The sequence below is a fragment of the Crocodylus siamensis genome, chromosome 3 (assembly GCF_052110815.1).
Source record: "Crocodylus siamensis isolate JL-2025a chromosome 3, ASM5211081v1, whole genome shotgun sequence".
NCBI classification, from domain to species: Eukaryota; Metazoa; Chordata; order Crocodylia; family Crocodylidae; genus Crocodylus; species Crocodylus siamensis.
The window spans coordinates 133,235,253-133,249,215 of record NC_143397.1 but is presented as its reverse complement, the minus strand read 5'-3'; the positions used below and the strand labels follow the sequence as shown (position 1 = coordinate 133,249,215).

The window sequence follows — 13,963 nt, the reverse complement described above, 5'->3', positions numbered from 1 at the left end:
CCTTATGCCCTATACTTTTTTTCTATGCCCTGTAGCTCTGCTTTGCACTCTCAACCTGGGAAATGTGCTTGCATGTGTGCATGCATTTGTGTGCGCATGCACGCACACACACACTGAGTCCATCTTTACTGCACATCCCCATAAGACACACACATCTCATCTTATTGCTGTTAAAAAGTTCTCAGTGTTGCTCACATACCTTTTTATTCTGAAAGCAGGCAGCCTCCAGAATTAGTATATGCACATTAGGGATAGATTGTCTATGTGTATGTGCATGTATCTGTGTATCTAATAGCTAGACAGCTGTTATACCATATATAATAAAGACGCTCAGCCTGTCCTTTTTAAATCTTTTGACTCTTAGCATTAGTAGCAGTTCTCTCCAGAAACCTCCTACTGCCCCCCATTCATTCCTCCCCTTCTCAGGTGCTTATCTCCAGCCAAGCTGAGCTGGGCTGCAGCTTCCTCCAGAGCTAAGCAAGAATGCTGTCAAAATCAGCCAGAGGGGGCTGTTAGTGTGCTGTGAGATTCAGCCTCCTCCTGGAAGGGGTGAGCCTGCCTATTGTGCCAGAGGGTTTTCTTGCTTGCGTAAATCATTTATTGAAATAAATTCCTAAAATAGTTCAGCAGGTTTTTATGCTTCTCATCTTTTCTTTTTTTTTTGCATCTAGTTATGAATCCAGGAGCGAATGGCTACATGTGTACACTGGCCTGCTATTACACAGTGTACCATATATCTGATACTACATGCAAAACACCATATGACCCTGTCTCCCACACTACACATAGAGATACTCTCCATGTGATTCACTTTGCTGAAACTAAGGGTTGTCAGGAAAGTCTCTGAGGTTCAGGATTTTTCTCACCCAATTAGTAGAGAAAGAGGGCAGGTTTCTTGGGATAATGTATTGGATGGTGACAAAAATGTTTCCATGGAGTTTTATAGCAAAACAAAATCGCTGCCCTTTATCTGATACGTGCACATTTCATACTTGCAATATGTCTAAAGTGATTTTATGACTAAATCCTGGGAAAAATGCAAAGAATGCTTGGCTAAGAACATGCTTTTCCAGTAAAAACACAACATGGCTTATTAACTGTGGCACTTGGAAGAGACTGTTCAACATAAGAAGTGCATATTTTTTCAAATTTGAGACCAGAAACAAGCTCCTGGCTATCAGTTTTCTTTGGCGTCAGGCCCCAATTTGACTAACTGTACATTAAAGGGTCTTAAGGTCTTTTACTATATGTTAGTCACCATACAAATGAAGTGCTATTCTATTAAGCATGCCTAGATATTTTCAATGGAAGTCAGGGTTAAAACCTTCTGACTTCTTCAGAACATATTCATCAGAAATAATGAAAACAAAAAGCACCATTAACTACCTTGTTAGGATTTCTGTAGTCCCTGAACAGTGACCTTGCTGTGGCAACACATTTCAAAGTCACTGCAAGAAATGTTAGTTGTGGCAGTGTCAGGGTGGGGCCAGTGCACAACCAACTGCAAGAGAAATGTTATTAGTGTTACCGTGAAAACAGATTAGGCTGTTTCCACTCTATCTTTGAATTCTGGTGGGTGTAGGGTGATGTGACTTTAAATGATGTCAGATTACCCAGCCTACATTTTTTCTTGGAAAGAAGCTCCTTCCCCCACTTCTAGCAGGAAAGCTTGTAAATACCATGCTTTAGAAATCTGAACTTAATCAGATTCTAAAATGAACTGTATACTATTCAGGGTTTCTGCCGCTGAAGAACGAGAAGGCGTGGATATCTTGAATAGCTGGATACGCTCACGTCTGTTCACTCAGTTTCACGCAACTGTGAGAACCCAAGAAAAGGGTCAGTCTCTATTTCTGGATTAATACCCTGGAAACAGGATTTCATTCCCTGGTGTGGGCAGAAATCCAAACAATTTCAGGCATATTTGTAAGCAGGTCATAATGTCACTCTTCCTCTCTCGCATTAAAATACTAACTCCTAAAAGCTCCTACCTCTAATCTGCATCTAGCAAACAGTCCTACCAGTACAAAGGGATAAGAACAAAAATCAGTCCCTCTATCTCCACCACAGACAGCCTCTGTAAAGAAAAATGCCACCGGAGACAGTTTGTCAGGAAGCAAAAGCACTTTGTTTTGTTTTGAAACAGCAATGGATTTGCACCTATTCCCTTGCCCCGCCTCTAGGATGAAAGGCTGGAGGATGCTTGGGTGGAGGGAGTGAGCCTGACCACATCAGCATAAAATCAAACCGAGTGGTGGCTATTACCTTCCCCGAAGGCTGGTGGTGAACAGCCGTCTCAAACCTACCATGTTTAATCACAGCAAGGTTCTTTTCCCCCTCCAGGACAGGTGGTGAACCCATGAGGATTACTCAGTTAACACTCGAGTCAAACACGGCAACCAAACCCCTCCCAGCCCGGGACTAAACCCACTTTGTCTTCTCAAATCAAAAGCGATTTTGCTAACCACTTTGCCACATGGTTGCATGCTGTTCAGTGCTAGCTATAATTAACTAGCCACTCATTTAGTGTGATACCAGGCAATCACATTTCACTCTAACTTATAAAATATTTCAGCCATGTCATTAATTACTTTTTTTTCTGGTTTGATTTCTTGGGTAGAGCAAACAGGTTCTCAAAGTTTTAGCTTTTATTTGATTTGTTCATTAAGTCATAAAGATAAAACTGGTTGAAATTGTTTACCAGTTTGATGACGAGAGAGGGAGAAACTGCTTCTCATCTCACCGTACATCTGGGTTAACTCCAGTGAAACTGAAAAGTCTGAAATAGCTAGCAATGAACCCTGAGTTAGCCCCAAAGAGAAAATGAACACCAAACACAACTTATTTCCACTGTTAAAGAACTCACAAAGGGCAGGATGAATTATGGAGATTGTTTCCTCACATGTGAGCACCATTTACATTACACCACCCTCCTCCACTCCTATTTATACCCTGTCAAGCAGGCTTTCAGTGATATTAATAGCTAAGTGAGGGTCACTGGATGTCAGAGCTACTGTTCGACTTAGAATTATTGTTTCACCTCAAGCAAACAGTTATTAATTTCAGAAGTTAGAGAAAAGTTTTAAAATGAAACTAAGAACTGCATTTGCCATGTCTAATAATATCTGTCTCTCTTCCGGAAGACAGAGTCTCAAACAAATGTCCCCCCACCTATTTAAAGGTTGTATTATTTCTGAAAGGATATGGAAAGGGGGGAAAAAAAACCATTTTTGCTCTTTCTGATAATATTTTTGCACTATATACTTTTTTAAATAGGAAAGAGATGTAATTAGGGCTAGAGTTCAACCTCCTACGTTTGTCCAGATTTCTCACTAACATCAATGGGAGCAGTGTATAGACTGGTGTTATGAAATAGGCCTTGATATTCAACCAAAAGAAAAAAATAACAGACAAACCCAGAGATGCTTGTAATAAATATGAACAATTAAATAAAATAAGAAAATTAAGCATAATATTATCTTTTCTGAGAAAAGTCTGGTAATTACCAGCGTTTGTGTGCAAATGTGTAAGAGAGAGACCATTTTATGGCTCACAGAAACATGGTTTTACTCATCACAAGTTTGTGTATGCTGGGGGGGATTTCCCTCTTCTGAATAATTCTACCCTTTTCGTGATCACCGTTCAAGCTTGTTAGTTACACTTCTGCCTACTTTTCCTATAACCGTTCCATGACTTCTTTATTCTCGAAGTGCAGTGACATGTCCCTGAACCTTTTGTACTCTTGTCCAGATGTTAGCTACTTGGTGCAGCTGACAAGTCCTACAGAGAACTACCAAAAGCTCTGTTAGGCACCTTTATACACTTAGCATCATCTCATCCATTTCAGTGTCTCCTTTAACCTTTACAGTTAGAACCCAGGCTTGGTGCTACGCTCTCCACAAATGTCAGGCCTGGCTTTAACTCTTCTGTTACTCACTTCCTTTGCCTCTTAAATCTACAAATAAATATATTGCTGATCCAAAGAAACTCTCAGCATTTGTTAATTTCTTTTGTTTTTACTCTTCTCCCAGTATGGCCTGTAATGGAGCACATACACCTTCTCTCTCAAGCAGCTTTCTTGCTTTATCTTCCTCTTTTTCCCCCCCCGCACTATTTTAAGTGACTTTGAGCTCAGAAGAATGTTTGCTTGACAGCTCTGGAGATGAAAACCTTTCAGGATTTAAAGAAAGAGAAAGAAAGGAAGGGGAAAGGGAAGAGCTCTGTTCCTCTATTAAAGGAGAGGGAGAGAGCTCGCTTGCTCTCTTTGTCTTCCCTACAATGAAAGCTCCCCTTCCTCTTTCAGTCTCCTTTAGTCACTGAAACGATCTGTATTTGTCCCTGAGAGACTTGTTAAACAGCATAAGGCCAACTTTTCCCATACTAACCCCACCAACAGGTCTCATCTCCAACCTGGAAGTATTGCTTCTATTGATGAAATCTTTATTCTCCCTTGCCATGCAGTTTGACACCTGTGTGGAAGCCAAACAGAAGTGAACTGAGGCAATCTGCTTGTGCAGGAAGGTGTGAAATATACTGTAAACCTCCCTACTGCTGAAAGGTACTTTGTCATTGTATATTCTTCCCAGTATGCATCTCTACACACTAACAGACACCTGAATATGGAGTCCTCAGCCACGTACCACCCAACATGAGTGGGCCATGGTATTCCACAGCATGAGCTAACCATCCCCTTGCACTCAAACAGCATTAGTGCCTGTTCCATGTGGGTCCAGTCTGCTTGAACCACAAGCAAGGAAAAACAGCTCTATGTACCCTCTTGTTCCTCAGCACCACTATGCAGGACAAGACAGGACTTAGTCCTGAAAGGGAAAAATGTTTAAAAAAACCAAACCAAACAAACAAAAGGAAAATTAGGTCCAATGCTTCCAGCTCCCCTACCTACAATGCTAAAACTCCAAATTCTCACCAGGTTCCTACATGAACATGAGAGAGAAAAGACTGTACACTGTCTGAAAAGAATAACCATAGAAAATTACTAAGAAATCTCCCAAAACAATGATACATCAGTGTCACTGTTGAAAAGTAATTACTTTTCCCAGAAAGCATCTGAGAAGCTATTTCATTAATAACAACAAAAATAAATAGAAGCCTACCAAATGTGTCAAGGGACTATTCACTCATCAAGAGACAAACATAATATAGTGTTTATTCCACTTCATTTTTAGATGGAAAACTAGTACTCCACCCCAAACTAGTACAGTATATCCCCCATCACAAAAGGTAAGACGGTTAGCAGCATAATCCCTTTCCTAAGTTCAAATGAACATACCAAAAAGTGGAAGAGGCACAAGGAAATTCAAGTAACTAAAACAGAAATTACTAATAAAGAAGCTGACAACCCAGAGATCGTACAGACCCACTGGCTTATGAATGATCTTATTGGAAGATTCTAAGGAAAGAGTTTGTGAGCAAAACATAAAGTTAAATAGCTTGAACCCAACGGAGAATTACTCATCTACAAAGCTTTCTAAGGAAACTGCTCTCAACCCTGCAGGCATCTGTAAATAGTTTAGAGCCACTGACTTTATTTGCTAAACTCCAAATTTAAACTTTTAAACCATTTTTTTCTTATTTTTAAAGTTTAAAAATATAAAGAAACTGCTACTGATTAAAATGTTTACATCAAAGACAAAATTTGCAAAATGTCCCAGTTTAACTGATGGGGTTGCCTTTTAGGGCTCTCAAGAGACTGCAGAAAATGGAGCCCTCTCTTTCAGACCTCAGTCCAAATAGGCTATATTCTGCTGGACAAATCAGAAACTAAGAGTAACAGTTTCTATCTAATTACCAGAAATATGGTGTTTGCTTCTGTCACTTTTCAATCCCTCCTGAACTCCATTTTTTGAAGTGATAATATATCTCATTATGTATTACGAAAACAATTCAACAATAACAACAGCTGCCTGAAAACTCCAGCTGGTCAGAAAATGGGGAGAAACCCCCCCCAAAATAAATCTGAAACAATCCTGTTTCTATTTTATAGGGAAGCTCAAAATGCAACTATTCTTTTTCCTTTGAAAATCACAAACATTTTTTACACCACACATGCACACATGGCCACAACTAGACCTGAGAGTTAATCCCAACCTTTCCTCCATAATGGGTTTGCAAACATAGAAACCAGAAGTACCTTGATAAACACATTCACTGCCACTTCTCACAAAGATTGCAAGTTTAAAAAAATCAGGCAATCAAAAAGCAGCTTGCTCTTAAAGGTAAAATGAACCCTCTAAAACACTATTTTCAGGCAAAAACTGCTTCCTTCATTGCCTGATTTTGCCGAAAGCACAAAACACAAGGCATCAACCTACCAGCTCAGCCAATCAGAAGGTGAGAAGTCAATAACTGCATAGCATGCAACTGTTGGTTGAGTTTGCCAACATCCTTCATGTGAATGGATTAAATACGGTTCCCATCCATCACTTAATAGATCAGAAATAAAGTCAAGTTAGCAGAACACAACCATGGGATCAATACCACCTGCAAAGGAAAGAAATGTTTGGCTAAACCTTGACATACATTTTCTTTAAACATCTTGCTTTGTCCTGATGGTTATGTGGCAGCTGGACACCATTACTGTGTGGGACAGCTTTATCCCAGAGGTTCCTGAAAAAGGAAAACAAAGCCCAGCTGTAACAATCAGCGTAGGGCTGATAATCTTTTCAAACCATGGGCCAGAACAACCTGGCTTTGGGCTAGCATGGGCTGGCTGGCTTCAGCGGTGCATCAGCAGCATGGGCAGGTTTTGTCTACTTCTGTGCTGCCACTTGTCCTGGCCCCCCATTCCAGAGGGAGCTGAATGGGAGCCGGGGGCAGCTGGAAGCTGGGTCAGCACTGTCACCACTTCTACCCCACCTCCCCTGCCAGCTGCAGTGTGGTGCAGCTGCAAGTTGTTCAGCCCTGCCTCAGCTTCCCTCTGGCTGAAAGCTGCACCCATGGAGCAGGGAGTAGGAAGAAGCAGCAGTGCTGCCGACCCCTAAATTAGTCAGTGGCCTTAGAGGAGGGCAGTATGGAGCTGCACAACTCCCCTTCCCTAGTGGGGGGATTCTTTGAACTGTAGCTCCCTTCCCTGTGCTCCTCCAAAACCCAATAAATTAAAGGGATTGATAGTTCTTGCAATAGTACAGACTCTGTTTCTCCATATGAGAGACAGTTCATGTGAGCCTTGGAGATCAAACTCTGGCCAGGAAGGGCTGGCAGAAGCAGCCATGGGAATCACCACAGCCCTGTCTACACAAGGTCTCCTGTGTAACAGAACGACCTTTACAGCATGCTTGGATTCCACTAAAAGCAGTGGGAATAAAGAAAGGATGTAACTTTTGCTGAATCAAGGCCTTGGACTTTAACCACTACTGCCAGTAGTTCAGCTGCACAGACAGCAGTCCCAGTGTGGCAATTTTTTCCTCTAAAATTCCCTAATGTGGATATCACTTGATGATAAGATTAGTCAGGGATACTCAGGACACAGGCCAGGGAGTCCCCAACCAGGGAATCTGCCAGCCTGCAGGATAATATCACATATCACCCCCTGCTTTGTCCAGAATGGCTGACCCTGGGCAGAGAGAATAAACATCAGAAATACACTCCCCGACATCTCGACCAGTGTGGTGGGGGGGAGGGATGGGGGACGGACATTCCCCTTCCATGCCCTCTTATGTTAGAAAAGAACACAGCATTAAGGATTAATTCATGGGGATGTGGCATCATGAATTTAAGTTGCTTAAAAAAGATATGCTTGTTACCAAACCTTTCTTATAATTTTCTTTTCTGTTTACTGTAGCTTTCTAGCAAATTAATGTAATGCTGTCTGGGGACAAAAGCAAATGGAAAATCTTTGAGGAATTTTGGAGACCAAGCCCCTGGTGGAAATCAGTGTTAGAACTTGAGAACGTATCGCTTGGTTAGTGCATATGTCAGGAAAGTGAATGAATAAAGCAAGCTCATTCTGCTCAGTCATTCTCACTTGTAATGGCTGTACACAGCTTGCCAACAGTTTCTCTTCAGACTCAGAGAACAACCCTGTGAATCGGTTCCAAGAGCACGATAAAAAAGTTTACCACTGTGTAGTTTTTACAGTAAGGCAACATTTTGTACACTCCATTTTTTTTTTCCAGACATGCACAAGTAGAAGCTGTTCAAAAGCAGAAATCTTAGCAATGAGGGATTTTTGAGTTTCCACAAGGAAATCCCTATTCAAATATATTCTACAATACGACTCTCCCAGAAATCCTCTTGCAATTTCCTGCCATCATAACTGTATGCAGCACCCCCTGATAATCGAGCGAGGGGGAAAAAAATACCTCTGAGGCAGTTCTCTCCAGCCCCTCTTTTATGCAGGAGCATTCTCTCCGGTACATTCCTGAGAGCTCTGTCTTGTGTTCGAACTAGTTTAAACGTCTCAAGTGACGTGTCTTCCACCCCTTCCCTAGGGAGATTATTCCACAATCTAATAGATCTCACTTGTTGGAAGTGTTTCCTGGGTTTCAGCCCACATTTTTCCTTGCTCAATTTCATCCATTATTCAAGTTCTGCCAGCAAACTTTGAGTGTGCCGGCACTCAAAGCTTCTCTGTGGCGACAGACCCCTCCTGTCTGCCAACAGAGTTACACCACCTATCCAGCACTAGGCAGAAGGCATGTGGGGATCTTCCCGTAGCTTCTGACAACTATAGTGGTCCCTTCAGCAACTGCTGCCATCCCACGGTGCACTTCCCGACCCACTAGCATAGCTGCTGCTGTGGTGATGAGTGCAACTGCCCGAAGTGCTGGGTTGTGTGCATGCTCTGGGGAAGCAGCTGCTTTCTATGCCAGACCCTGCATGGGCAGAACCAGGAGAATGTAGCCACAGCCTCCCAGTCACACCTCTTTAGACCACGCGAAACCATTCTCTCACTGTGGCTGTTTCTACTCTTCAAGTGTACTTCTGGCAGTAGGTATCGCAGAATTCTTCCCCCTCTTATTTCTTGTTTAGTTAAGTTGTACATATTTATCTTTCCTCTTCCCTCTTTCCCATTAATGACTTTTGTTGGTGCTGTCTGACTTCTGTAATGAAAGATTCACACACACGGGTGAACTTTGCTTCTCCGACAGCTCTCTGATAAAAGGCACGTACTGTGTGTAACACACACCCACACAGAAACACACCAGACATTTTCCAAATCCATTCTTTTTTTTTTTTTTTCACAGCAGAGCCTAACTTAGCTCAGACAGGAAGAAAAAATGCACTTCTTTTTTTTAACTCTCCTGATAGCTGGGGAGAAATCACATACTGTACCTTTTGCAGATAAGAAACTAACTGCCTCCAACTGTTCCCCACTGTTGTTCATTCCATCTTCAAAAAGAAATGCATTTACTGGTGCTTTCTTCTTCCAGTCCTTTAAGGAAGTTCATGTGCAAATTTCACATTCCACGAATAGCTCTCTGTTCTCAGAAAAATGTCAGCTTGTCTTTAGAACTGATTCAGTGAGCTCTTTAACTCTGTATAGGCTTGTTTCTGTCCCGCACTTCCCCTTGGCCCCTATTCCTCCTATAAAAACCTGGACAATGGGGTATGCTGCTGTTTTAATCTGGTAACTCAATTAAACATTGATCTTCTTTATCCTTAAGGAATTTTATCTCCCTGCCAGTGAGCGAGTGGCTAGGGAGAAGGACATCCCCCAGGTTAGGCTGGAAGGCAACTAGTCTGGTTCCTGTGAAAAATTCTGCCGCCTTACCTGAATGGAGATCTCACTTGACAAACAGTGGCTACATAGAGACAGAGCATACACTGGACCTTTAAGCCAGGAGTGGCCAAACTGCGGCACATGTGTCACAAATGGCCCAGTTAGCTAGCCTCTGTGCAACGCACGTAGCAGAGTGTGGAGGGAACAGGGAACGCAGGGACAGACAGGGCAGGGAGCAGAAAGGAAAGCAACTGATCAAGCAAGGGAAAGGGATCAGAGTGGCACTGGTGGATGGTGAGGGGCTTACCTTGTGGCATGCCCACCAAAAAAAGTTGGCCCCCACTGTTTTAAGGTCAGACCTACATTTCTGTGAAGAGATTCATGATCTCATTCTTTCACCCTGTTCCCACAAGGTGCACCTACATGAGATGAATTCTGCGCAGCTAATTCATTAGCTGCACAGTAACTATCATGCATCTACACATGTATCACTATTAAGCTGGAGTAGATTATTAACTCCATAGCAGGACCATACAAATAAATACAAGTATGATCCTGCTGCAGAGATTTTATTCTGCAGTAGCACACATGTAGACACTGCCCAGGCTGGCTGGGGCACAAGGGTTTTACAGTGTGGGGGCTGCCCCAGCCAGCCCTCCATAGCATGGTGAGTCGGGGGGGAACAGCCCCAGGCTGGCAGGCTGACTCCCCAGATCCCCTGCCAGCTGGGGCTACTCTGACCCAACTCAACATGCTGTGCTCTTGGGAGCACATGCAGATGAGGTGCCTGGGAGCAATAAACTCCAGAGCAATAAGCTGCAGAGTTTATTCATGTGCACTAGTAGCATGTTTAGATACACCCACAGAGTTGCACTTACTCTGGAAGTAATTTTACTGATGGGGTCAAGCACAGGCTGGGACTTAGGTTTTTTCCTGTCTCAAAAATTAAACTTATAATTCTTACTTACCTCACCAGGGGGATGTGAAGATCAATACATTAGAGACTTCAATGTGCTCATATACTAATGTGGGGCTGCAGTACCTCCCACTGTCATCTATTCCTTGCACTCTACAAGCAGCATGGAGGTGCAAGTAAATGGACAGGCAAGGTTCTTTGGGTAGATGAGATATCTTTTATTAGACCAACTAAATAGTTGGAAAAAAGTTCTTTGCAAGCTTTCAGACAGAAACACGCTTCTTCAGGCAGTTGCCCATTGCCTGAATGAGGATGTTTGTGCCCAAAAGCTTGCAAAGCACTTTTCCAACTATTTAGTTGATCTAATAAAAGATATCACATGTACCCAAAGAACATTGCCTGCCTTTGTCCTTAGACCAACACAGCTACAACCAATAACCCTGCAACAAGCAAATGGAAGCATATAAACAGCTACTGACTACTTCATCATTTATTTTATGACTGTATTACGTACATATTGTATGCAGGGTTTACTGTTTATCCTGAAGTTAAAAAAAAAAACACAAACCCAAACCTACCAAAACACCTCTTCAGATTGTTCAATTCATACCAAAAAAACACACACGCATGCAAATAACCTGAACATTATGGGAAACTCTTAAAGTCATTATGACATTATTTGTACCCTGAAGCAAGTCATAATTTGTATGCACCCTGCCAAGTGCTTTCTGTCAGACCTGAAGTAATTATTAGGAAGTATGAAAGCAGGTGTCATTTTTGGCAAGCTGTAAAGATGGCTTTATATTCTCAGTTGCAATGGGATAAAAACGATCCATAAAAAGAACGTGGCAGGCTATTACTTTACAGCCAGCGTGTGTAAAATATAATAGTTGCAGCTTGTCTCCCCCCTCCCCCTGGCATTTTAATTAAAAATTGAAGCTGCTAAAGGACAAAAAACTGAAAATATGTACAAAATCCATTCATTTTGCATAGTTTCATGACCAACTGTCAAGCCATCTGACCTTCATTTGCATGTGCTATATGCAACACATGCTAGGTTGCTTCCAGCACAGTGAAATAAATGCACGTATTTTACAAAATGTTAACTAAGTTCCTTTTGATTCCCACCTAGAAACCATCAGCTTCACAACCCAATCTCTGCTATAGTACATTAGGACAAAGGGGGCAGTGTTGTTTTTTTTTTTAATTATTATCAACTTTACTAACCAAAGCCCAAACTTTTCAAATCTTGGGTGTCTAAAATTAAATCACAAATTCATACTCACGCCTCTAAACAAACAGCTTGGCTTTCACAGGTCTCATCAATGGGAGTTTGCCAAAAAGGACACCTGGTTTTAATTAATTTAGATGGGAGTTGTGGGTACCCAGGACTTTTGCAAACCATCCCCCTTAAGCAGGGGCCTAAATATAGACAAATGTTTTAACTTTTGGTTGTAAGATTTTTAAAACGTTGCCACAGAACTTATTTTCCATTCAGATTTTGTTTAAAATTTGTTACGGTAAAAGAAGACATATTTTGACTGCATATAACAATATTTTGCATTGTAATTAGAATTGATATATTTATGATAATTAATATCATTACAGCAGTGAAAGGCATCCAAGGAAACTCTGTCTCATCAGAAGCTGCTCATCCTCTTTGGATAAACAATGAATAATCTAATTGGTGGGGGAAAAAGAGTGCATTTGTGCTAAGAGATTAGGGAAATTGGAAATATAATGGTACAGTTGTTATGCAGGTCTATCTTATCTCTCTCTCACTCATCCCCTCACACACGCACACAAACTTGACTATGCAGACCTAGGAAATATTATTTCACAATTATGAAGCTATAAACAGAAAATAAAATAATAATAACCCCCCCCCCGGCTGCCATGTTCTTTTACAAAACTTTGCTGTATTCATGTCTATACCATAACACATAAGAAACACACTCAAAACAGCAATAATGTTCCACCCCACCTGATTCACAATGCTATTCATGCCAGCTTAAGTGTTGAATATCAGGGTCCACAGGACTACAGGATAAATACTGCAGGGCGGAGAGATATGTTCCTCAGGCCAAAACAGATAAGCTAATAACAGATAAGACCCTAATAAAGGGACAGATCCAAAGTCTGTTGAAGGCAATGGAAAGACTCATGGTATAAACAGATGTTGCCAAATGAAGCAAATCAAATGTAGTGGGATGTGCCCTGGCACAGCTGATCCATTTCATTGGGGAAAACACGCATAGCCCATTGAGCATGTAGAGACACAACATGTTCCCTGCTTACAGAGATGCATCCCCAGGGAATCCCATGGCACATCCGTGTAAGAGGGGAAAGCTGGGTACACCCTCCAAGGGCTTGAAGGCTCAATCCTGCATGGGAATTCCCAAAGGCCCCTCAAGGCCTGGGAGTGCCTGTGCAGGGTAGCTGGAGCGTGTGGGCAGCTCTGGGCTGCCCACATTCTTCTACCATAAAGTAAATAGACACCCAGAGTGAAAAAGTGGCACAAATTATCACTATTTTTTGTCATGGCCACAAGGACATGTGTGATATAACAAAGGGTATTGGCATCTCGTTGATTTCGCTTTGTGCCATCATAAAAATTGTTATGGCGGCACAAAGGCAATCGCTATTCCCAGCCTCAGATGTAGGGTGCCCATTGGTCCTGTTTCATACTAGACCATCCTGTTTTTAAATCCTTTGTTCCCTGTCCATTTCTAAATAAGGACAAAAGGTCCTGTTTTTCATTTCATTGGTGGAAATACATGTTAATCATTTGTCCTTGTGATTCTATTGGCTGTGCCTAGGGGTAGGGCAGCGCAGAGTCAGGAGGAGCAGGGTTCTGAGCCAGCCAGGGAGGTAGCCTTTTGGAGGTGGGCCCACCCCTTTTTGCTGATTGGCCAAGGGGCCCAATGTCTCTGCCCCTCACTGCTGATTGACTGAGGAAGTAGTGGTCCCATCCCTCAATGCTGACTGGCTGAGGGGTCTGTTGCCCCTCCTCCCCCTTTACCAAGGGGATGTCCTGTATTCTGGGGTTGGGTCAGTGGCCACCTTACTCAGAGGACATACATAATAGTAGAGGACAGGCCAACCCCTCCCTCCATTTAGGATTTGCATGGATGTCTCAGCCTGTCCTCAGTCCCACCTGTGCTAAGAATAACCTGCAGTTGGTTTCAGAACACTAGCTGTCACCAACTGCAACATGTCAAACCTTTTCCTGATGTAAGCAGCACTGAAACAGCATCCCACGTGCAAAGTGGCTGACACTCGCTGAGGAGCAGAGTCTTTTTGTGGTTAGTGCTTCCCCTGTGTGGCCTGCATATCTCTGCTGAACTATTCAGGAGCATTCTGTG

At 42.3% G+C, this 13,963-nt stretch overlaps 1 protein-coding gene across 4 annotated transcripts in view; it reads right to left on the bottom strand.

Moving 5' to 3' along the window:
• ATXN1 (ataxin 1) overlaps positions 1–13,963 on the bottom strand; it is a 274,246-nt gene that overhangs the window by 66,484 nt on the left and 193,799 nt on the right. Inside the window, exon 1 of one of the 4 annotated variants that reach the window (XM_090039242.1) lies at positions 6,541–6,611. The exons of the other annotated variants lie outside the window; for them this stretch is intronic. The gene's annotated coding sequence lies outside the window, so the exon portion shown is untranslated. Of the gene's footprint in view, positions 1–6,540; positions 6,612–13,963 lie in introns of those variants that run through there. 4 annotated transcript variants of the gene reach the window in all.